General features: G+C 48.8%; 1 protein-coding gene across 3 annotated transcripts in view; it reads right to left on the bottom strand.

Moving 5' to 3' along the window:
• The window catches only part of daam2 (dishevelled associated activator of morphogenesis 2), an 87,892-nt gene that overhangs the window by 55,101 nt on the left and 9,146 nt on the right, over nucleotides 1-23,645 (bottom strand). For 2 of the 3 annotated variants that reach the window (XM_018731376.2, XM_018731401.2), the window contains exon 1: nucleotides 21,983-22,530. The exons of the other annotated variant lie outside the window; for it this stretch is intronic. The gene's annotated coding sequence lies outside the window, so the exon portion shown is untranslated. Of the gene's footprint in view, nucleotides 1-21,982; nucleotides 22,531-23,645 lie in introns of those variants that run through there. 3 annotated transcript variants of the gene reach the window in all.

Below are 23,645 nucleotides of genomic sequence, written 5' to 3'. Positions count from 1 at the left end.
CATGTGTTGTTCAGCAGAGCAGAGTGAGGGAAAAAGAGAGAGAATCGAGCAGCACTGTAAGTGAAAGAGAGAGAGAGATGGAGAGAGGGAACAGAAGGAAGTGACCCCCAACAGCCTGTGTTGCCAGTACCCCCCCATGCGCTCCAACCCAGCCTGGCACGCTCCAGATGCCGACCAAACGAAGGAAAATGTCCCGAAGAAAGGAGGAGAGGCTCCCATTGCTGACTCACGCACGTGTTCCACGCCAGCCCTTCCAATTAATCGCAATCAGGGTAACAAGGCACAATCAGTCAGTCCAAGCATTTCAACAAGTTCCTGAAAATCAGAGGGAGTGCTGACCTCTACACTTCATCAGTCTCACCGGCTCCACCGTTGGCTGAATGTACGCAATGCAGGGGGATGAGTGGGTCCGCAGCGCTGCCACAAGGCTTTTTTAACCTACATCGGGCTTAATTTTTGGAACGTAAATGGAGTTGCAGGCTCGAGGCTGGGACGGCTCATCGGAATTCACCCAAAAGAGCCAATCGAAGGTGGTCAACCATCAGCGCGCCCAATCTGGAACTTGGGCCATCCTGAGGAGAAGCTCAAAGCCACATGTAGAGACCTGTGATGGAACATCATGACTCTCTCAGGACCAGCAGAGCTCAAGGTGAAGAGGAAAACAGCTGGGATTCCCTCTGTGACCTCTGACCTTTCCATTTGTGAGCCCAAGGTCCCAACTGACATTCCACACTGTCATCTAACTCTTGGGATAAAAATTAATGAATGGAAATTGGAAACTTGGTTTACAGGTTGTTTCTTTAGCAGCTGACGCAAACCTCCATCAGATGACATTGTCAATAAGCACCTCTTCGTATTTCAGTAGACTCCTCATATTACAAAGGTCAACTTTTTGATGATACAAATGTTTTCCTGTTTGTTTTAATTGTATTTTCATCACTTCGTATATTTTCTAAAATTTGTCTGTAGTAGCAGAAATGTGGTCTGTATTTATACTTCTAGCCAATATCTTTCAATGAAGAGCACCCAAACAGAATAGGAGTGAGGGACTGCCTGAATTCAACTCACTTTCACAGTGTTTACAGCTCCTGTCTGGTGCTCCTGTCTGTTGGCGATCAATATGTTGACATTTATTAATTTATCTGACACATTTCTCCAAAGCGACTTGCAGTATTAAGCTACTTACAATTATTTACCCATTTATACAATCTGAAGGAGTTTTATGGTAAGTACCTTGCTCAAGGGTAGTGCAGACAGACGTGGGATTCAAACCTGTGAACTCCCAAGGTTCAAGGGCAACAGCACTAATCATTATACTACCAGCTGTCCCAAGAGGAGACGACAAGACAACATCGACTCCACGTGCTTATGGGACAAATCTGCCAACAGTCTGACTGAAGAGGAATTTGTGGAGACAAGGTATTTTTACTTTGTCATATTAATATCAGTTCTAATTTTATTGTAGCTCACAGTAAAAGTTATAATAAAAAAATTAAGTGTTTCTTATATATTATGTACAAGATTTATTTTTTTTTTAAACAACCTAATAAGTGAAGAGTCTCTGATCATTCAGAGCAGCTGGATGTGTCCTACAGGCCTAGGCTGCTATACAGAGGTGACACATTTCTACTGGATGGCTCATCCTCTCAGCTGTGGGCTCACTTGGGCAGCTGGTGCTTATGGATGGCGCAAACACTTCTCAAACACTGGGACCGTGGTAGGACTGCAGATGTTAGACTTTCATGCTTTGACATTTGCGGACATCGGCAGATAGACATTTGCTCCTTGTCATTTGGGTGGCACGGGTGGTTTAATATTCCGACCTTGTGGTTTTGCAGATGGCAGCCTGCCGTAATAAATTACCAGAAGCACAAAGATCAATGGATTCATTACCATTTCTACCCTCTCATGTCACGACTGAGATGCCCTTGTTCTTACCAGCAAGGCGCTGTTGAGTGCTGGGGGATTTTGGACTTGTTTCTACAATGGCATAGATAACGTAACACTTAAAGATAGATTATCTTGGTTGCCGTGATATTTATAATTAAACGTAGCCCAAATTATGACTATGCAGGATAAAGCACTGGATCATTTTACAGATCAGCACTTATACGAGGCTGCTTAATTAAACTATTTTGTTTGTCCCATTAATCAATTTATAGACACTATGAAGTCTAAAGGTCAGAATGGCTTGGCATAGCTGAAGATATTCTTATGGGACACTACTACTAACGGGGGACAAAGTCCTAACAAAGACCTGATTTCAGTAGAGCCCAAGTACGGCTGTTCAAATACTGTAAGTGTGTCCTTTTTCGACTTGGTCATTCCATTACTGGTGCTTCTCAGCACCCCAAGAAAGATATAAGGATTAATGTGAGGTCCTGGTCCTCCAACTGGGTCTCCTGGTTCTCTTCTACTTTCTCCATAGAGACATTGACTGCAATTTTGGAAGCATCTTGCCACCCTTCCTATTGTTGTTTTTTTTTTTTTTTTTTTTTAATTTATTTCAGCTTGCTGTTTTAACATGTATTTTCAGAAATGGAGCAGGTGGGCACCCTAATCTTCAGTGCCAGATGACTGGCCACAGGTGAACCTCAAGGACCGAAGCTCCCTTCAGAGACCCTAAATTTCCGGAGTGAAACTTCACCACACCCTAAATAGGGACTGATGGTTTTACCCTGCTAGGAAGCAGACAGATGTTTAGTGTCTGAGTATGTAGCTGGAGAGGCCTGCTGGCTATTTACATCAGAAGTGTTGTACAAATAGGGAAATTGTTGCCTGGTGTACCTGTCAACCAAAGAATGTGGGTTTCATATAGCAGCAGAGTGGTTGGCACTGCCCTCTGAGCTATTTGTCCCGTGGTCTCCTTTGGCTCATCAAGATAGAATTCACACCTCATTATCGCATCGCATTCTTCACCAGCGGCAAGCTCTCATACCTTTCTGAACTTCAGTCTCGAACCTTCAACCTCGATCAGTTTTAAAAAGACATGTCAGTTACTGTGAGATGGAAAAATGTCAGGTGTAAAACCCGAGCGCATAGCTGCATGGCCATGCCCCCAGTGAAGAGGTTAGACCCAGTGGGATATTTAAAAGCTATTGACAAAACATGAAGAAAGTGTTTACAAGAAAAATAAGTAAAAATTTTTGAAAAGCCTGTCCTCAAAGCCAGTATCCTTCAGACGGGCTGATCTTGGCAGCGTTTTTTACAATGGACTCAGCTAAATTATAGCAAGTCATGTCTTACGATGATCTGTTGTGTAATTTATCAGTGACTGTTTCTCTTGACCTCTGGTCAGTCTGTCTTGCTGATATTCCCCTTGAGAGAGGTTTTCTTAAGAGTGAGCTTGAGAAGTTCCTTCAGGTTCACTCATAGTGTGTGAGTGACAGAGAGTGAGTGTGTGTGTGTGTGTGTGTTCCACTGTGGATGAGTGACCCAGTGTAAGTAGTGTATCTAGCAGTGTAAGTGACCACGGTGAATAACGGGTGTGGGCTGATAACACTACATAGAGCTCATTGGATGTCCCTTTGGAGAAAAGCATGATTTGCTAAGTAAATAAATTTAAATAAAGCTTCAGCCCAAGCCAATCAGATCAGTTCTTCACAATGCATCTTCAGGCCAGCCAATCAGATCATAGTTTCTTTCAACGCTGCTTTAGTATTGGCCAACTGGATGAGTTCACACTACAGAGACCATCTACTACCGCAAATGTTGTGATGTCATTGGTAAAGCCCAAAGGCGTAGCACGAGGTACAGCAAACAAAGCGAGGCACGTTTTGACAATAAAATCTCTCGTATACCCGCAGGCGTCTGTCTTCAACTTTATCATTGTTTTTTCATCTAATCAGGGACGCTCTCCTCCCTCTCTGCATCCCCCACAGTCTCTCCTTCGCTTTCGTTCACTTTCACCAGACGGGATCCTTGTTCGGGATGAAAAAGTTCCTGCCTGTTGCACATAACCTAATTTTATCAAATGAACTTCCAGGGGTATAAAATACAGAGCCTACAAGCTGTTCTGGAGAGAGACAGAAGCACGATAATTTATATTAATGTGTCCTAATGAAAGTATTCACTCCATATGGAAACACGTGTCTAATATTTCCAGTTATCTATTTTTAGGCTTAAAGATTGCATCCTCTTTATTTTTTCCTCATTTTGCACTTTTTCATCCCTCTATCTCAGAGCAGACGGTGGTCTGATCCAAAGGGGACTTAAATCTGAACAACATGGAGTCCAACCTCAAGCCTAATTATAGCAATTACTCAAAACCCGCTAATCTAAATAACTGCGCCGTGCAAATCGCATCCGACTTCGGAAACTTCGACCAAAGCCTGACGGTAAAACATCCCGTTTTCATTTGTGTCCCCATCTCCCTGAAACACTCGTGTTGGCATCACATGCACCAAAATACAAATGGTTGGGAGCATCAGACCCAAGTTCATTGCTCAGCTGTTGCTCGTCGGAGGTGTGGTCTGGAATTGGAATCCCATTAGAGAATGATCTTGGTGTCGGCCTAGCACGAGACTGGGGAAGAACATCTGTCCAAATATATAAATAATATTCTCCATCATTGCTTGAGGCTTCATCTTTAAGCATGCCTTTGGCCAACCTAATCCCTTCTCCTCCCAGCCATTCTCACCAGCACGGCCAGGGAACTCATTAAGATCCAACGGAGGGCTTACAACCTTGGACAGAGTCCTACAGGCTGTTGGGCCAGCGGTTCTACAGCTGGAACTCTTACTGCATAGCCTGCGTTTCATGGGGAGAGCGTTCGAGAACGCACACTCTGCAAATGGTTCCTTCTTGGCATCTCTTACAGGGCGAATTCACAGCATAATGCTTCCTTCATTTGGCTCATCTGCAGCTCAGGGCCCATGTGGAGGCAACGGCCCCTCAATGGCCACTTTGTGCCCCTTAGACTTCATTCTTATCAAGGTCAATGGAAGTCCTTCCCTTCCCACAGTCCTGCTCACTGTGCTTATGGTCATTCACCCCCTCAGCCTGGAAGTCAAGCCACTACATATATTGCATGCTGTCTGACCCGCAGATTCTTTACTCTCTGTCGGGCCGACCTGACCTGCAACGCAGTCTTTTCCGTTTAATTTGGGGTTTTTAGGTCAACTGTTTATTTCGCCGATCAGTTAAGAGAGGAGGGGAAAAGCGATGAACGGATTCCGCGGTCAATCCAGTACAGATGGCAGTGACCGCGATGCACTGTGTCAGCTCGGCACGTGTACCGAGCAACTGGCTCCAGCGATCAATGATCCCATTAGTCCTTTATGATTTAATGGCTGGCGGAGCAGAGCAGTTACGATATGGGGCAAATCCCCGAGAGGCCTACGGGATTAAGAGATGGGGGCTTATCCCGCATCCAGGTGACACCATCAGCACGACACGGGCCGCTCTCTGGCTGACCTCGTTTCCACAGCAGGACCGCGAGCCTTACAAACTGGCTCAAAGTCAAGCGCTTGCAGCCACAGCTTTTAGCGATAATCTTCTATCTCTGGAGGCAGAGAGGCGTGGCAACGTGTCACTACAGCGATCGGCATCCCGGGTTACAGGTGTGAGGCCAAAGGAGCAAACACTTTTTTTTCCCCACTGTTGCTGTGCATTCTAAAACGATGCAAACATCAGTACTCATAAAATAAATTTTGCATATGTGACTCAAGACTCACGTGTTGCAGAGAGGAGAAAGCAAAGTGGTTCGTAACATGGTTGGAGAACAGCATTACACCAAAAAAAAATTACTTTGACTGAGGACAGCTACGTATAGGCGAGTGCAACCCACCCTGTCCCTGTCCGCCTTCTGTCCAGGCAACACCGCTGCCCGTCCCTGTCCGCTATCTCCCCAGCCCTCAGCCACAGCACAGCCTGCCACCGTCCTCAGAAAAACAAACAGCGCACTTCCTGTTTATCTTCAGAAAGCGGAGCAATCTGTTCCGACTCGCTGCGCCGTCCAAGATGCCTTCCATCTTGCACACACGCACCGAAACACATACACACGCAAACACGTGCAGCAAGAGGGCTTTTTTTATTTTTTTAAAAGAAAAAAAAAGCTATACAGCTTAACACATAAAAAAACCTCAGCCTATGTCAAAATTATAATGACATTATTATGTAGGTGATGTATGTGGGGTGCGGTGGCGCAGTGGGTTGGACCACAGTCCTCCTCTCTGGTGGGTCTGGGGTTTGAGTCCTGCTTGGGGTGCCTTGTGACAGACTGGCGTCCCGTCCTGGGTGTGTCCCCTCCCCCTCCGGCCTTACGCCCTGTGTTGCCGGGTAGACTCCGGTTCCCCGCGACCCTGTCTGGGACTAGCGGTTCTGTAAATGTGTGTGTGTGTAGGTGATTAGCATGTTGAATGGCATATTCAAAGTGTCTCAGGAACTCATGACACTTTGCATAGCTCAAGGGTTCAACAGTATCTTGCAAGATCCACATTAACTGCTTTGATACCTAGTACCCTTGGTGACCTGCCCATGGAGTGAGCTGCACAGATTGCAGCTCTGGCCTTTGCCATATTGCAATCTGTTTGCGTTGCATGAGCATCGCCATGGAGTCGCAGGGGCCCCCAGCAGGTCTAGGGGCCTTGCAGCAATGGAGGGCCACTTCCCCATGTTTCCTAACAGAAGCATTCTTTGGAGGCTTTCCAGCAATGCCCTTTGACCCCGGCTGTTATAACTTCATGCGGTCGGCCATGTTTGGCCGTGATGGAAACCATCCGGGGTCCATCAGCCCATGTTGCATCACTAAATACTAACACACGCGGACATTTTTCGCATTCTGTTGGTCACACACAAGCACAACGTAGCGGTTAAAGAAACTGATTTTTTTTAATCAAAGGTTAGTGCTGCTCCCTTCATAAAGGCATACAGTCCATATCTATAAAGTCAAAAATTCCAGATGTATGAATGGTATAAGCTAAGAAGTGTTTTGAATAAAAGGGTCTGAGCAACTAATGAAGGGTTTTAGAGGCAAGCATAAACAGTGCAGCAGCTAGTCGCTGTATGGGCCTGTGATCCGGTTCAGCAGCCAAACGGCTGGTTCTGGTTCTGGGTCTGGATTCCCTTACGCTCTCTCCTTCTGGCCTCTCTCTCCGTGCACGTGTCCATGCCGTTTCCCGTCTGAAGGCAGCACCCGCCAAGGCTTTCAGCACACTTCCTCCAGGGAAGCTCTGGGGCAATGGCTTCCTGAACATGCTCCCCTTGGATGGGAGGCTATCCCCTCCCTACACACCCAAATCAGTCTCAGTGCCCCCGAGGGCACCCGACCCCACCACAACGGGCGTCTGCTTTTACTATTTTACTCAACAGTTTTACCATCCAGCAGGGAGCACTGGAAAGCAGAACTGCAGAAGTAGGTGGGGACAAAGACGGAAAAGGAAAGGAAAATGGAACTGAGGGAAATAAATTGAGGTTTTCCTGGCTGGGACTGACACACTGGGGGTGGGTGGCTGAAGTGTCGAGAAGTGGGTCTAGCTAGGCCAGAATGGGCCGGGTAGTGGAGTTTTTCTGGGAGCTCTTTATGCTATTTATAGCAGTCCAACTGAAACCATCTGGGCCGCCCCTTGCTCATACCCCGCTTGATACACCCTCACCTCCAACAGGCCTGTCACCCGCTTTCCAATGTAGCCCCACCCCAAGTCAGACCAAACCCATGTAAACGACCAGTCCGCATGTCAAACAAAACTCGGGTATATGCTTACACAAAAAAACGAGTGCCAAAATCGACATGACGGCCGATCGAGAGGCTCTTTGACGCAGTGCCTTCAAATTATTTACCGCTTTGTGAATTTATATGTATTTTTAACTGTAGTGAAGGTAAAGGTCTGAGCAGCTGGGACACATATTCTCAGATAATCATTCATCATGAGATCCCGTTGCACACAAAGAGTCTTTGCAGACCTGTAGGCTGAGCTTCTGTGCCTCTGGGAGTGACGGCAAGGTTCTCAGGGAGCCTGTCTGGTCAGTGCCATGGGTTGATATGTTAACAGCTTCACAGCTGTGATTGTGTTAGCCTCTGCGATGGCGTGCACCGGTCGACCTTCATACCCTTTAATAAACGAGCCCTCCGAAGCTCCGAAAACCAGCAGAGGAATCTCGATTCTGGGATTTTTTTCTTGCTCCCTTGTGTGGCTTTGAAAATATCAATATTTACTTAAACCCAGAATCTCTCCCAACTAAACCCCTCCTCCTGCCCCAAACTACAAACCCATCCCTATCTGAAAGCGGATCCCCCTCGGCGCGAACAAGAGCACAGCCTAAAATGGTAAAGGGGCCGAAACATGCCTGGAATGAGCGTGGATGCTGTGCGGTATGGCCCAAAGAGGAAGGGGGCAAAGGGGTCAGATGGACGCCACACTGAGCTCCATACCTGTGTAGCTTGTTGTCGTGGGGCACAGCCAGAGAAGATGGTGGGAACTCGACTGCCTTATTGTGGTCACCGTTGCCATTGGTTGCTGTACAGGTTTGGTCCCCACCGGTGGCGCCTGCCACAGGTCCGGTGGATGCATCACGGACGCCGTGTTTACAGAACCAAAGTACATTTCCTTTTCCCTTGGCACAGACACACAGTGTGTGTTTTGGGATACGGGCATGGTCTCCCAGGTCACGCACAAACCAGACCCAGAATTCCTTTCTGACACGTGGCTGGGAGCTCTCAGCACCGGAGAAGTGAGAGCTAGCAAAGCCATGATACAAACATGCTGCTTCGTATTTGTTTCCTACTTCCATAGTTAGGTGATTGAGGGTTACAGATCACAGATGAGAACCTGCTCTGTAAATTGTACATTCTGCTCGTCTGTTTTGTCTCCGCGTGTCCAGAGCGCAAACATACAGAACTCTTGGGCTCAGACAAAAGGCAGAAACCTCTAATTGCACACATCACCAGCCCGAGCCAGTCTTCCTCAAATTCCATTGTTGCTCAACCCGCCCGTTCCCAGACTTTCCCATTTCCACTCTTTCGATTGGTCTCTCTCTTATGTAAATTGCCTTGAGGTCAGTGTAATGAAAGATGTTCCAGAGGAGCTCAAGCAAAAGGCCACCGAGAGAGCCAAGTAGCCGAGAGACACATCAAATGACCCTGCCATGTGTCTCTGAGCCAGTTCTGCTGCTCAGTCACATGCTTCTCTAACTTAAGGGAAGACATCTGAGAACACAACTCCCCGAATGGCAAAATGCTCGGACTTCGGAAAGGCCTGCCTGTGTGGGTTCCCGTGTTCACTTCAAATGATCGCGGTTGGCAGCTGTGGTTCTGGTCCACGGCTGATGATGGCCATGCGGCCTTCTTCCTACATGCTGAGATTTTGTTTCAATGTCCTCACCCCCTCATTCCCACCCAACCCACTCAAGCTTGCTCTGTTCTCAGCCAGGTTCATTTATCGTGAGAGCGCGCTGGGGTGATCCCAGTTACTGCAAACAGCGCCCAAGTCACATGGTTGAGCTTGCCAGCGTTCACACGCAGGTCAGGGTGGAACGAATCGGGCTGAATTGTGGGGCCGGCAGTTCCTGCTTCCTTCCCAGAACAAGTGGGACGTCTGCAGGTTGCGAGGCTGCTGCCGACGGGGTCTCCTCCGTGGCTGCTGTTGTGGTCACGGTGGCTGGAATGTACGCCGTGCGGCTCTGGTTTGCCCGTCGCACTCGGCCGGATAACTCCATAGGGAACAGCAGAGGAGGAGAGGTACAATGCGTACCATATGTCAGATCAGAACCCTGCTGTCTTTAACATGCCAGCTGCATGCTAAACTCGTTATGGGATATCAGGATATGTATCCCTCTACCCGACCTCTTAGGATTCCCAGGGTTCCCATAATTTAGGCAAATGGGACATTCTTCTGATGCCATTTCACGAAGATTCCATTAGATATTGGGGTGCCAGGCCAGTAACTCTCGGCAATTCCACAGGTGTCAGTAACTGGTCACCAGTCAAGGAAATACACTTGTTTTCCATCCCTCAGAAGTTTTCCCAAAATTAATAGATGGGAACCGGGCTGAACAATGGCGCAGGTTAGTGAGGCCTTCTGAGGCAGAAAACTGTGGAAAAGCAAGGAATCCACAACCCTCCTATGTGCGGGAGGAACAGCGGAGAAAAGAGAGGGGGCACTCCCCTTCATTAGTCATTCTCCGCCCAAAGGGACTTTTTTAGGGGTGTCCTAATAGGAGACTGGGTCTTCCTGTCTTGTGATGAGCTCAGTGTAACCAAGCGCACCTCGGCATGCTTTTAGGATTGAGGGGCATCACAAAGGGACTCTATCTTCAACGTGCCAACCGTCTGCGAGGCTCGTGGGCTTATGCAAAATGGAGCTTTGTATTTGAATTTGAAGCTTTCATCTGCAAGCGATAAAACCGTTCATGATTAGGAGCAAACACTCTGTGTGTTCCATGCCTGAGAGGTCTATCGCCTTCGTAAGGCTTCCAGTGGAAGATCTCCACTGGACTGTAGCTCTGCCTCCACTGCTTCTCAGAAATCAGGCACTCAATCTCCCTGTGCTATCGACCCTGGCAGACATTGCCAGCGGAAAGAAGGAACCAGTTGGAAATCGGCTTACTATGCATCCATCGCGCCCGCTTCAGATCTCCACTGTGCCATGCCAGTTCTCGTCTCTCTTAGACTCAACGACACTACATAGCACGCATTTGTAGTTAGTCTCCTCCAGAGGCCTTGTAACTGTGCAAGGTAGAGAAAGTAAGACAAAAAGAATCTAAGTGCAAAGCAGCATTTTTCTGAATGAAGTCCAAGGGGTCAGAGATAAAGAATCTGTGAGATTTCCTGCTCTACAGCCTATAACTCCCCAAACATCTCCCAGTTTATGTACTGCGGCTTGTTGTCAGGGCAACCTGGCAGCGAATCAGGGCCTTGCACCAGAGAGTCGCTGTTCCAGGAGAAGGACGCAAGCACGCCTTAAAGAGATACACTCCCATTAAAACAACAACTGCCTTGTATGTGGGAGCAGCCAGGTACGTGTGGGGCAACTGGAGACAGAAGCGCTAACAGAAAGCGCCAGGGGCCATGTGCGGCTGAATAATAGCCATACACAGGGTAAATTATATTACCGACTTCAGCATAAGGTTTTATGAATCATGCTGGATCCATTATGCTTTTACAGCTGCAAGGAAAGGCCTAGTGAGGCTTAAGTATATAGTGCAAGAGATATTAAAAGATCTGACCGCCGTGAGAAAACCGATGGACACAAACGGGAGAGCTACGAAACAGAAAGACTTTGTAAGAGAGCTGCTGAACCTGGGAAAGGTTACATCTTCACTTTCAAACTGTATTTCACGCAATCAGACATAATGCCGAACGTGTGCAATAATAGATAATGCTCACTCAGGACGGGGGAAATCGGTTGTAATTTTCCTTCGTTGTTTGCGCGACAGGTTTGGCAGGAATGGCTTCAGGGCCGTATATTACTGGCACTGCTACACACAGCCTGGCATTCAATCACTGCGGATGTGGAAAATGGCCCCAGAGGATGGTTGTGAGGCGTAGATGTTTGCAAAACACAAGGGATCAAGAACTATCTCTAATTCTAGTGACTTAATGGGGAACAACCAGAGCTGTGTTAATGATGCACTTAACAGATTTACTCATTGCTGTAGCAGGAGAACATCTGTCAATATTCCAGCACTAGTGTTTCCATGTGTACATGGTGTTGTAATACTTTAATCCTACAAAGACAAGGTGATTCAAGGGCGTTTGGAAGGCAGGGGGTGCCGGTGATGGTTTCTCTCTCTGTGGATGGAAGAAGAGTCCTAATCTTCTTCCCAACAGGCCAGACCGCTAAGAGCGAGCAGGAAATGTCGAGACGCTGACCGAGACAGACGTCCACAGCGGAAGGCAGGAACAAGAGCTTAGATCAGATGTCACGAACTGACCCTGTGTGTCATTGGCATGGACATCGACAATGTTGTGACAAATGACTCCCTTTGGGCACAAAAATAACAACACAAACATCCCACTTTCTGATGAATCGTCAGTGGCACCTGATACGTCAGTCATTTCTGATAATATTCCATTGGATATTCCGTTTACTTCTCCCCCAATAAGAGGCGGTGTTTACTTTTCCAGAATTGAACATTCATTCACTGTTGCTAGGACACCGACATGCAGATTGTCATCTCCTCAGTCCCCCCGTCGCAAAGCTATTTGTTTACCATAAGACATCCTGGACTCTGATAAGGGATCTGCTCCCCAATTATTCACAGGAAAAAATATGCCGCTTCTTGGAGCCGTGTGTGTCCGTGTCAACCCTCAGGCCAAGGGCTGCTGGGTATTTTGAGCCAGTCAACCCCCTCAGACTGAGGGAGGAGAGGAGGGCACGGTCAAAGGCCGACTGGCCAGCACAGTTCAGTACATTACAGTTCTGAACACAACCCAAAGGTAACAGCAGCCTGTAGTCACCTACGTGCTTATAGGGCTCCTCTGCCAGCCTCGTCAGCTGTGTTGATTGAGGCGTTCAGGCATAGGACAAAAGGCGAGGGGGACAGTTGACGGCAAAATAACGTCTCCACCTTTAGCCCTTCAGCAGAGAAAAATGTGTGAGGATGGGATCAGTTCAGGCCAGAGCAAGACCGATTTATGATGTTTGGAAAGATGGTACTTCAAGCACATCCAGAATCCGGTGCAAACACAACCCTGCAGGGGTCCTTCCTCAGACAGAGTTCTTTTTTTTTTATAACAAGAACAACCAAAAAAAACTAACATAAATAATGATGGAGAAGTTAACAGTCCATTTGGCCTGCATTGCAAGCGGAAAAACCTGGGGAAATTAATCAGATCCACTCGGGGATGAAAGGCAATTGCGGGGCTCTGAAAACGCCCCCCAAAGACACCCTTTCATGGAGGGTGAATGCTGTGCCTGTGTGCAAATAGGGACACAGTTCATCACGCTGCAAGACATGGCGGGATCGCGAGGGGGTGTGCCAATCTATCATTGCGCCGAGCGCCCGGTGACATCTGCAGGCCTACTGGGAACGTGAGCCCCCCAGGCCCACATCAATGTGCCTTTGTGCCGTAAAGAACACTTTCACACGGGCCAGGTCCTCATTGGCGTATCCCGCCAGTCATCACACGTGCAGGGTAAGCAGAGCAAGAAGAGAGCAAAACAGGGCTCATTTAGCACATGCTGCCAGCACGAAGGACGCAGGTCAAGCTGTACATTGCCTTCAGAAGAGTAAATGTAAATGAATTCCGAATGTCTGTATTTTTGAAAGAACCCAACGTAGCAGCCGTAATTTTATATCACGTAACATGACGTTCTGCCACCAATATTCACCTTCTTAACCCTGATCCACGACCTTTCAAAGATGCCCTGGGTTTAACAAAGAAATACGAGCATTGCCCCCCGAGAACTGGATCCAGCAGCTTTCCGACCGACGGCCCAATTTCCAAACGACATCCTAGCAGCGGCTGCTCTGATTCGGTTCATATCCTTTTCCAACATTTGGTCATTAGTTCAGAATAAACAGTCTTTGAACTGAATACCTTCCCTTTGTAGCTTGTTCGGTGTTTCTGTTCATTCAGGGGTCATGTGATAAATGAAATAATCACTTTTGGCTTGAGCCACAAATGCAAAGTCTGAAAATGGAGAAATAATAGTAATACGGCACATAAGTGAAAGTGCGTGGCAGACAAGTTCAGAAGGACACCAGTCAGAATGGCTGGGCTAATTGGAAATTAGTCTGTTGTACGACCACAACAGAATAATTACAGAGTAACTCCACTGGTTTTCTCCAGAATGACAAGAGAGCCTCCAAACCACTGATATTTTATCTGAAATATAAGGTTAAAAAATACATAATTCACTGTAATGTGAGACCAGGCCCAGACGGTGCGATCTAAATTCTGTCTAGATATCTTGATGGCAGAACCAGCTCTTGTAGTTTCCGGAACCATAGAAAAAGTAACAGCGGAATGTCCCGGGAATCCCAGGTAACAATGAACATGAAAGTGGAAGCAAGTGAAAAATCGGCTGAAACATCTGAACACGATCACAAAAAATTCCTGCTGAAACCCAACACTGTAACCTACATTTCATCGCATCTTTATTGCTTTATTCACCAGGATCCATGACCAAAACTCACATCAGCCATAATAAAATTACAGCCTTCAGCTGTACCTATCTCAGGTTCAGTATCTTTGCTTGGAATTTAACATGGTCTGGAACACGGGGCCAAAGTAAACCAATGATACTTTGCGTGTTTTCCAAACTCTGCAACAATTGAGATCCATGTCTCGTGCTTGGCCTTCAATCAGCGCTGATTTACTGGCAGGGTGCTCGCTCTCTGTGGCTACTTTGGCGCTGCGTTGAAAAGCCAGAGAGTTCCTGATATGCCTGTGCGTTTCGATTGTGCGCTAATGTCAACGGGTGCTGCGAAAGGACAGCGTGGACATGTGGAGGACAAATGAGCTGGCTGATGGATGGGGCAGGCCCAAGAGCTGCAGGAGGAGGGACATGGGGACCAGCTGCCTCAAACCCTGCTACTCTGAGGATGGGAGAAGTGGGAACCCAGAATACAGTCTCTCAGCGAGGGGGCCCCTGGGATTGCCATGTCCAGACCGGGTCTCTCATGGAGCAGCGCAGGAATTTTCCCACAATCCAACAAACAAACAGAGCTGCACGGGGCGGTGACAGGACCACAGTCTGCCACTGGGGGACATGGAGGGGGGGCTTGTGGAAGGCTGTGTATTTTGTCTTTATGTCTTTTACAGCCATCAACCCCCCCTCCCACCCCATCCACCACCACAAGAGTCCCACACAGCTGATCTGGAAAAATGCCTTAAAGGGGTTGACATCATTTGATGTTATTTTTTTGGATTCTGCTTTCTTTTCTAATCCACTTGAATCTCTGCGCGATTCGGATGGGAGTTGGAAGGAGTCGATGGAATCCATCATGGTAGCAGCGGGCTTGAACAAGAATGGCAGCTTTCCCATTGGCGCAGAAGCCCAGAAGCTGAGAAGCTCCTTGGTGGAGCTGCCAACCGCAGGCTCCTCCCGCTCGCCGAACGGTGTTTAGACCTGGGAGATCCACCCCACCGCTGCTTTTGTTTTTGAGGGGGTGGTGAGGCGAGCCTTTCCTGCGATCACAGAACAGGTCAGGTAAGCCTGGTGTCTGCCCGCAGGAAGCTAACTCCGGCGATGAGGGCTGCCAAGTGGCGAATTGCACTTAGCCGCCCCCCCCCCCCCCATAAATAACTCGCTACTTGCAACAACGCGATGGAGAAGTCTGCCAGTCTCGAACACTGCCCCTCCCTGAACAAATGGCTTTACATAATTGAATCCAAAGCGTGCAACAATCCCCAGAGCCTAAGCCAGCATTAATGGAGGGAGTTTGCTTCTTGGAGCCTAGGGGGCAGGGCTGTTTTAGGATCGGGGGTCAAATTCCACAACGTTATGATATTTTCAGCCTAACTCACAGGGAGATATCATAGGCCTGACAGGTTACACGCATAAAACATATATATAAATAACGCATACTGTATATCCATACACAATGCCAGAAAGGAGGCTCATTTCTGCACGATTCAGTGAAGACAAACCCTGGGATCTCCATTCCGCACCACCTGGTCTCTGCCAGCGACAGAAGAAACACAAACACACTCCACTCGGAGAGCCCTCGGACTCCTGAACTCATTGGAGAACCAGCTGGAATTGTTGCTGCGTCTGAGTTTGCGGTTCGCTCTTCTAGCCTTCCATGTCTGGTGCAAGCCAAAGTCTCCATTAATCTTCCCTGTGATGGATGTTCCTTCATTGAACATCTTAAAAGTCTCTTGAAACACATTCACTCTTCCTGGAAAGCTAGATAAAAGGTAAATGACCCTGGTTCTGGAAGTGGACACCGAGGGCAGATTCTGCCGGGTTTGTTATTCAAAATGCATCTGTTGTCTAATCCCAGTTGCGCTACTCAAGGCTTCCGAGCTATGATAATATGGTATTTAACATAATACCAAGGCACCAATGATGTCAGGCCACTTGCAGAAACCAGACACCTTACTTGGAAGGATAACTCAGAATCACGGATGGGATGTAGACTGATGGTGACTTGCGTCAGCCTAAGTGAAACCTGAGGACTAGAGGCTATGCACTGGTTTGGGTGCCCAGTGCTTGATTCGCGATGAGTTCATGCTTTAGCAGTTGGTGGCTATAGTTCCTGCACCACTCAAGTCATGAACTGCATGCCGGGCCAGTGGTGACGGCACCCCACAAATATTTCCAAGGGCTACTGCTTGGGAGCTCGAGTTAAGGGTTTTTCCACGTGATGCACCATCACTTGTTCTCCAGGTTGCTCAGTTGGACTCCCCTCAGAGTGACTCTCCAGAGTCTTTTTAGTGCTCCTACCATAGGGACAATTACACTTTTCTGTGACTGGTGAGGGTTACAATTATAATAACTAACATCCAAGCAACTAAAGAGATCTTAGTGCGCTCTTGACTGACATCTGCGCAGACCCTCGGATTCTACCCAGAAGTCCAAGAGCGTGCGGTCCTTCCAACAGCGAGAAAGGAAGCTGTCTGCACGTGGGCCTCTGCGCATTGCCAGCTACCCGAGTCACGCCGAAACGAGCGGAGGGCGGGGGAGTGCAGCCGGAGGAAAACGCTTCCATATGTGCCCCAGTTCCCTTGGTGAAAGGGCTGCTTTGTGCCCAGGAGCAGGACCGGCGCACAGGCCGTAACGTTAGCCAGGTAGAGGACACCGTCCTTGAGTCCTGTTTTGACGGGAGCTAATTGCCTGTGATGGCGGCGAACAAGAGGCCGCAAAACAAGACCTTCTTTGAGAAGCTGACGCAAGAGGACATAGAGGGAAGGAAGGCTGATGTTGGGCACACAAAGCAAACTGTACATTTCTCAAATGCGCCCCAACAAATAGGCTAAATTTTTCATTGAGACACATCACCGATCTCCAGAGGTCCATCAAAGGTGTATTTATGTAGCTATACATAATATAGACCTTATTATGGCAGCAGTGCCAATCATGCAAAAACTGCATTCGTGCTCGTGGAATGGACAAACACCTGCTGCTCGGGTAATAGAGCGGTGCAGCCAGAGGATGCCATTTGTGCCCTGCAATATCCACTCTGAAAGGAATTATGTTCTTCCTCTTAATTCACCTGTATTTGGTGGAACCAGAGTAAAAGAACACTTATTTACAGGTAGTCAGCACAACTAGGCCACTCTTAACTGTTCTTAACCTTTCCATAACAGCATCGTCTTCCAAGAAAATCTGGGCAGCACATAGTAAGGTTTTTCAAAAGCAATATTCACAAGTATAACTATAATTACATAACTGTCGATCTCACTCTGATGACATTATGCGCTCCAGTCATACTTGGAGAGGAAGTGAGGCTAGAGGTGAAGAAGACTAGAATATGATTGACCTCCTCTGTTGTGGAAAAATGAGTATGTGTGCCGATGAAAATTTTCCCTTCTGCTCTGTGCCAGAATTCAAGGTCAGCATGGAGACCGGATGCAGGAACAAAGTTTATGTTGGTATTCTGCAGGCAGAGGGGCAAGGGCTTCATTTGTGAGCTTCTGCAAGGTGGAAGGGTATGGGGAAGAAGGCCAAGCTACTTTTACCTAGATTTAATGCCTGGAGGCTTTAGCAATGGGCCATGGCCTCCTGATTTCAGCAAGGGCAACGGGGAGCCTGGTGAAGAGACAATAACCAGAGAAACACTGTCCACACCACGGAAAGGAAAAGAAGCAAGGAAGAGGTGGAAAGAGACCGTGCCTAAAACAGGAATGATGAACGTCACAGAGTTGCACTTAATGCACAACGATAAGAACTAAAGGGAAACCGGAGACGCAGCGGTGTAACGAATGGAAGTTCAATGAATTCGCAGAGCCCGAAATACTGATAGACACAGTTGATTGACAGCACTGCTCTTTCGCCACGAGCCGGAATCTCAGAAAACAGTTTACGTGCATGCCCTGCAAAGCTCAAGTCCTCAGATGCCAAGTCCATCATGTTTCCAACTCCCACTATGGCAATGGGACCCCAGAAAGGAACTTAAATGTGTTCAGTCACGACCATAACTTGCATCCTGTGGTTCACTGCACAGCAGGAACAAAAACCACCTGGTCTTGCCTTCTGGGACCACGGGTTAATAGCCCTGCTGCAGAAAATCTCTCTGAGATGCACATAAGTCATAACACCACGTACAGAGGAATTCAAACCCAGCAGAGCCATTTGTCAGCACTCACTCTAAATCGTGCAGGCAATAAAGATACGGGACGACTTACGGATTTTGAGAAGTCTGGAATGCCTTGTTCCTGCACTCATTTTACTTTGTAAAAGTGAAAATAAAGCAGTATATAAATGTCTGGTTTTCCCCAAATGCTGCCAGCTTTAACATACTTCCAAGAACCAATGTACATTTACATAGTGAATGAACGCAATTACCGCAGTGCCATAACATTTGTGCCGTTACACTCAGACACCTTCTTTGAATGAGTAATTCATTGCTGCGGTAGCTGAACGTGTGATGCGTTGCTCCCCACTGTTGCCCTGTGTGAACGCCAAGTCGGTCCCTGCCTGGACACCTCATACCGCCGTCCGCCAGTATCGAGGCCCATATGGTCCCCCCGGTGCTGTATCTGCTCTCCAGAAACCTCGTCACAGGGCGGTGGAGTCAGACGTACAGAATGATGATGGCGGTGAAGCCAGCGCTGAGTTTATTATACATTATGCTACACGTCATAAAACCTTCATACGCATTTGCCAAGTCATGCAGGCACCCGGCGCTTGTAACCATACATCATTTTACGACCGGTGTTCACTCTGCAATGGATATCCACACTAAATGCAGTATGTCGCCTAACCCTACATTCCACTAAAAACTCATCACTTGCTAATGGAGCTTTTATTTGGATTGGGCTGCCTTTCAGGCTCTGAGCCTCTGGCTCCCCGAATTCTCCCTGAGACGCCCTTTCAATGGCCCTCCATGGAAAATCAGCTCAGAGAGGCACCCAGTCAGACTACCTAATCAATGGGATAGCGCTTAAGTTCAAACCAGCGCGTACTGGGGAACTCGGCCCTCGGTGACATCCTGGGTCCGGAGGGACGGCGGTAGGCGGATTGGGGACAGAATGAGAGAGAGACACAGTGAACCGTGACCCCAGGCCCACCTGCACATCTGGGCCAGCAGCAGATGGGGCCAATGCCGTGATCTGGCATGCCGGGGCTCACAGAAATAGCGATGGAAACAAAGGAGGCACAGCAGTTGGCAATGTGCAGTAGCTGTGTTTTTTACCCCAGCGCCAAGGTCCCATATTACTGAGCTGCCTGGGTTCAGAGCCTCCTGCAAAACCACAACGAACGGAGCGATATCCCATCGTACGTGTTCGCACATGCATTTTCGTACGTCTGTGTTTTTACGAATGCTCGTACGCGTGAGCCTGCGCGTGTGCGTGCACATTATTGGCGACAGTGTCCCCGCTCTCTCTTCTGTTCCTTGTGCGCTGACGGTTGGACCCCGCAGACGCCAGCCTCTCACCTTACCCTGCCACTCCAGGCGAGGCTGCCAACCACAACATCTGGCCTGGCCTGGCCTGGCCTGGGGGGGGGGGGGGGGGGGGGGGCAACCTGCCTCAGCACCTTCCGGGAACAATGGCCCTCTCTTTCCCTGACTTTCTCGGAGGGGATGGGCTGCACAAGGCCGTGCGTAGGCATCGCGTGGCGATGCCCTGTCCAGCCACCCCCCACTCATCCTCCCCCAGGAGAAAGCCTAACTCCCTCCCTGCCAGCTCTCCACAGCCGTGGGCAGGGTGGTAAGGAAAACACACTGGGCCGATGGTGCTGCAGTCCTTGGACACGGATCCATGTTTTCCCGCCAAAACGGCAGGGCTCACCGGTGCGCTGGAGGAGTCTTCGCCGAGGCGAAAATGCAGCTCTCAGCAGGGCTCTCAGAAGAGCTTTATTTCCTTACCAATTTAATCATTAACCACGGGAGAAATCTCCTGCTAGATAAACACACACACCCAAAACCCTTACATGGTACTGGGTAATTCTTCTATCCCTTTATATTACAGTACATTTAAAGGCAACACCGTATCAAGTACAGCCATTGCCCATACTATGCTTTCATATACATATGTGTATATATCTGTGTATACATATACACACACACATATATACAGTATAGAGATGCACACATATATAAATACATGCCTGGGGCAACCGGTAGTGTCGCGGTTAGAGCTGCTGCCTTTGGATACAGAGGTCACACAATCCCACCTCCAGCTATAATACCCTTGAACAAGGTACTTACCCTAAAATTGCTGCAGTAAAAAAAAATATTCAGATGTACAAATGGGTAAATAACTAAAAGTAGCTGAACACTGAAAGCTGTTTTGCAGAAAAGTGTCAGCTAAATTAATAAATGTCAGTATATTTCCTGGTACGGTTTGTGGCAGGGCCGCTGCAGATATTCTTTCCAACTTCCAGATGTAAATGACCAGCGGTAAAGATGCAATCTCGGCGGAGCAGCAGTTGCAAAGAGCCGATGATGTGTTAACGAGTCTTTAACGGCATTTACAGAGATCAGTGTCTCGGGGAATCCAGATGGGTCGGAGCACATTTACACACATTAAAAAGCGTGTGACAGGCTTCTCTGATCCGAAAGCGAGTGTATTCTCACGAATATTTTGGACAATGTCTACGTCTCTGCTGCCAACATCCAGCGAGGAGCAAAGGTCATTAATGCGTCATCAATTTTCGTGAACTCGGAATGCTCTGATCCCGAACACTTGTGAGAGCGATCTGTTTAATTGAGCCGTTCCAGGATCACTTGAGGGGAATTTGGGCCGATGCCACTGTCCCTGTGGGTAACAGCTGGCAATCAACGCACTTGCAGGACAAATTAATTTAATGTGGAAACCAGCGGAGGCTTCGGCTCGTCCGGATCTTTAGGTATTAGTGGTTCATTTTTAACGTTTGGATGTGAGCCAAGAGCCAAAACAAAAAGCAAACAAAACTTGACAGGTGTAACATGTTAAGAGGCTTTGAAACAATGTAAGTTCTGGGCAATAATGTGACAAATTATTATAACGATGAATTTTTTAAAAGAAGCCAAAATCTGCAGCAATGAATAAACGAACCTCTTCATCGCTGTCATTTGGGGACAGCAGGAATGAAACCGGTTAAGACATGGACTTGTCACCTGTAGGTTGCAGGTCCACTCCCCACTCCTGCTGAAGTATCCGAGTCAAGGTTTTCACCTTGAATTTATACGGTAAAAATCATAAATGGGTGAACAAGCGGAAGCCTCTTTGCTAAAAGCATCAGCTAAGCAATAAATTAGTCATTGTAACAAGAACATGGCATTTTCTTTCGCTGCGCCGCGCAGTTCGCACGTTGCCTTTAGCGCCCCCTGTCGGGCGGAACCGGGAGCGGCGCACAGAGAACGCGACTCGGACCCCAAAGGGCGCCCAGCGGTTCAGCTCGCGCGCTCTTCTGCTGGCGACCCGAGAACGTGTGCGCTCGGAACGCGAGGAGACAGACAGACGCGCCGCGTATTCGAAAAATTAGCCAGCGAGGTAAAGAGGGATCCGGACGACAAGTGCGAACCAACAAGGTTCTGGAAACTCCACTGACTAAGGGCAGTGTTATTGATTGAAGTGCTCGGTACTGGAACATGATGGTTCGAAAGTTGGCTACATGGTGGCTTGACAGCTGTGGCTCCTGCCTCCGAGCGGGCAGAGGAAGGAGAGGAAGTGAGGAGCGCAGCCTGCTTCCACTGATCTGCATCTCCATGCACCGGTTTGGACCAGAGCTGCGCGTCCGCGGCGCATCTAGACCCGATCTCCATCCTCTGATCGGGACCAGACCCCCGTGCCCTAATCGGAACGAGAGCTGAATCAAATGATCCGAACCCGATCTCGAGCGTCCGATGCGGACGAGACCCAACCAAAACCTCCGTCCCCTCATCATGTGGACCTGTCCGTTTTCCCAAAACACGACACAACTGAAGAAGATGATCATGAACTCACCAGCTCTTCTCATTGTGTCCGAAAAGGTTTCTTTTTTTCTTTTTCTTTTTTTTTTAATTTATTTCTGGTAATCCGCGGCCACCTTCACCCTGGTAACATACACCGCAGAGAGACCCGGAGCCGTGGCAGGTCGGGGTTCGAGTGCGCGGTCCCGGTGTCCATTCAGTGCGCGCGTGTGCGCTCGTGTTCGTGTGCGCGCGCGGTGTGCGGAGCGCGGAGCGGTCGGTTTGCCCACTGCGCGCTCCTGCCCGCCCCAACCCCTTAAAGGGGCCGCGCGACGCGATCCGCGCTCGTGGGAACGCCTCCCTGGCGCGCGCGAGATTGCGGCGCGCGCTCGGAGATCGCCGCCGTCGTCCCTAATGATCGATTATTGAGGGTAGATGCGGGGAAAGAGCGCGAGGAAGTACAGGAAGCGAGCTGTGGTGCGAGCGACGAGTTAAAGGGGCGTGGGCTCGTGCGCCGCGCGCGTCTACGTGTCGCGTTCCTCTCCTTCTATTCAGAGCTTTTATTTTTTCATTTTCATTGCTGAAAAATGTATGCACGCTTTTTGTGCGCGTGTGTAGGCAGAGGGAAAGCACGCGCAAACTGTAACAGTTAGCAGCGTAAAGGTAAAGTTAAACACGGTAAACACACGTTTGGGCCTTTTCGTCCTCCTTTTTAACGCACAGAAATATTATAGTGGGGAAAAATGTGTTGTGGAGTAAATGGGCAGAACATGGGCTTTTGTGGTGAATAATTCCCCCTGGAGTGTGACACGCTGCTCAGACACCTTGAGCAGAAGAACATTTGACACACACTCCGGTTCCAAGTGCAACACATTTGGTTTGTGAAGCTGGGTGCGCGAGCTGGCGGCGACTGCGTCAGCTCGCGTGTGTGTTTCTGCGCTGCGTGATGCCACGGGGGCACGGGGGGACTGCGACGGGCGAGGAATCGTGGAACGGGACGACGCATGACTGACGCTCGGAGGAATGAAAACCATGTGGGATGCAGCGGCGGATCCCGGCCATAGAATACGCGGAGCTCGGTTTATATATTTATGTTTTTAAAATTTCGAAAAGTTCCCCTGCCTATGAACCACAGGACTGGTGAGAACACGTTTCATCATCTTCACCACAGGAATGGCAATAGTCACCCTCGGCCTTGTTAATCAATTAACCCTAAAGACTCGCGACGTGTGTGTGTGCGTGGGACAGACTTATACACACACGTGACAAATTGCTGCGGCGAACAATATCTCCTTGACGCTTTCCCCCTGGCGGCTCGCCAAGGCAAACTCGTCATGCTCTGGTGATGTCACAGCCAAGGGGACGCCGGTGCGCTCACGCTCGACAAAGCGAAGAAGCGCTTTAAGGAGTCACGGTTCACGGTTCCGGGTTGCACGCCGGAGAAGACGTGTCCGTCCAGGCCGGACCTGCCGGAGCGACGGTGACGATATCCGACGCGGCGACGTGATTCGACCCCCCGGCGAAACGTGAAGTCCGGAAGATCGCTCTCCCAGGACACGAAAGAGAGGGGATCCAAATTCATAATCCAGAGAGTATAAAGTATCCGCAGCGGATTCGTCTCGCATTTAGGAATGTCATGCGCACAGTAACCTTAGCTCCAGATTTTAACCCGGATCCTCTGTCTCTCCGCAACCCCCGTCCGCTCGCCTCAACTTGTT

The sequence above is a fragment of the Scleropages formosus genome, chromosome 15, assembly GCF_900964775.1.
Source record: "Scleropages formosus chromosome 15, fSclFor1.1, whole genome shotgun sequence".
Lineage (NCBI taxonomy): Eukaryota > Metazoa > Chordata > Actinopteri > Osteoglossiformes > Osteoglossidae > Scleropages > Scleropages formosus.
Note: the sequence above shows the minus strand (reverse complement) of the source record. Positions and strands in the feature narration are given on the sequence as shown.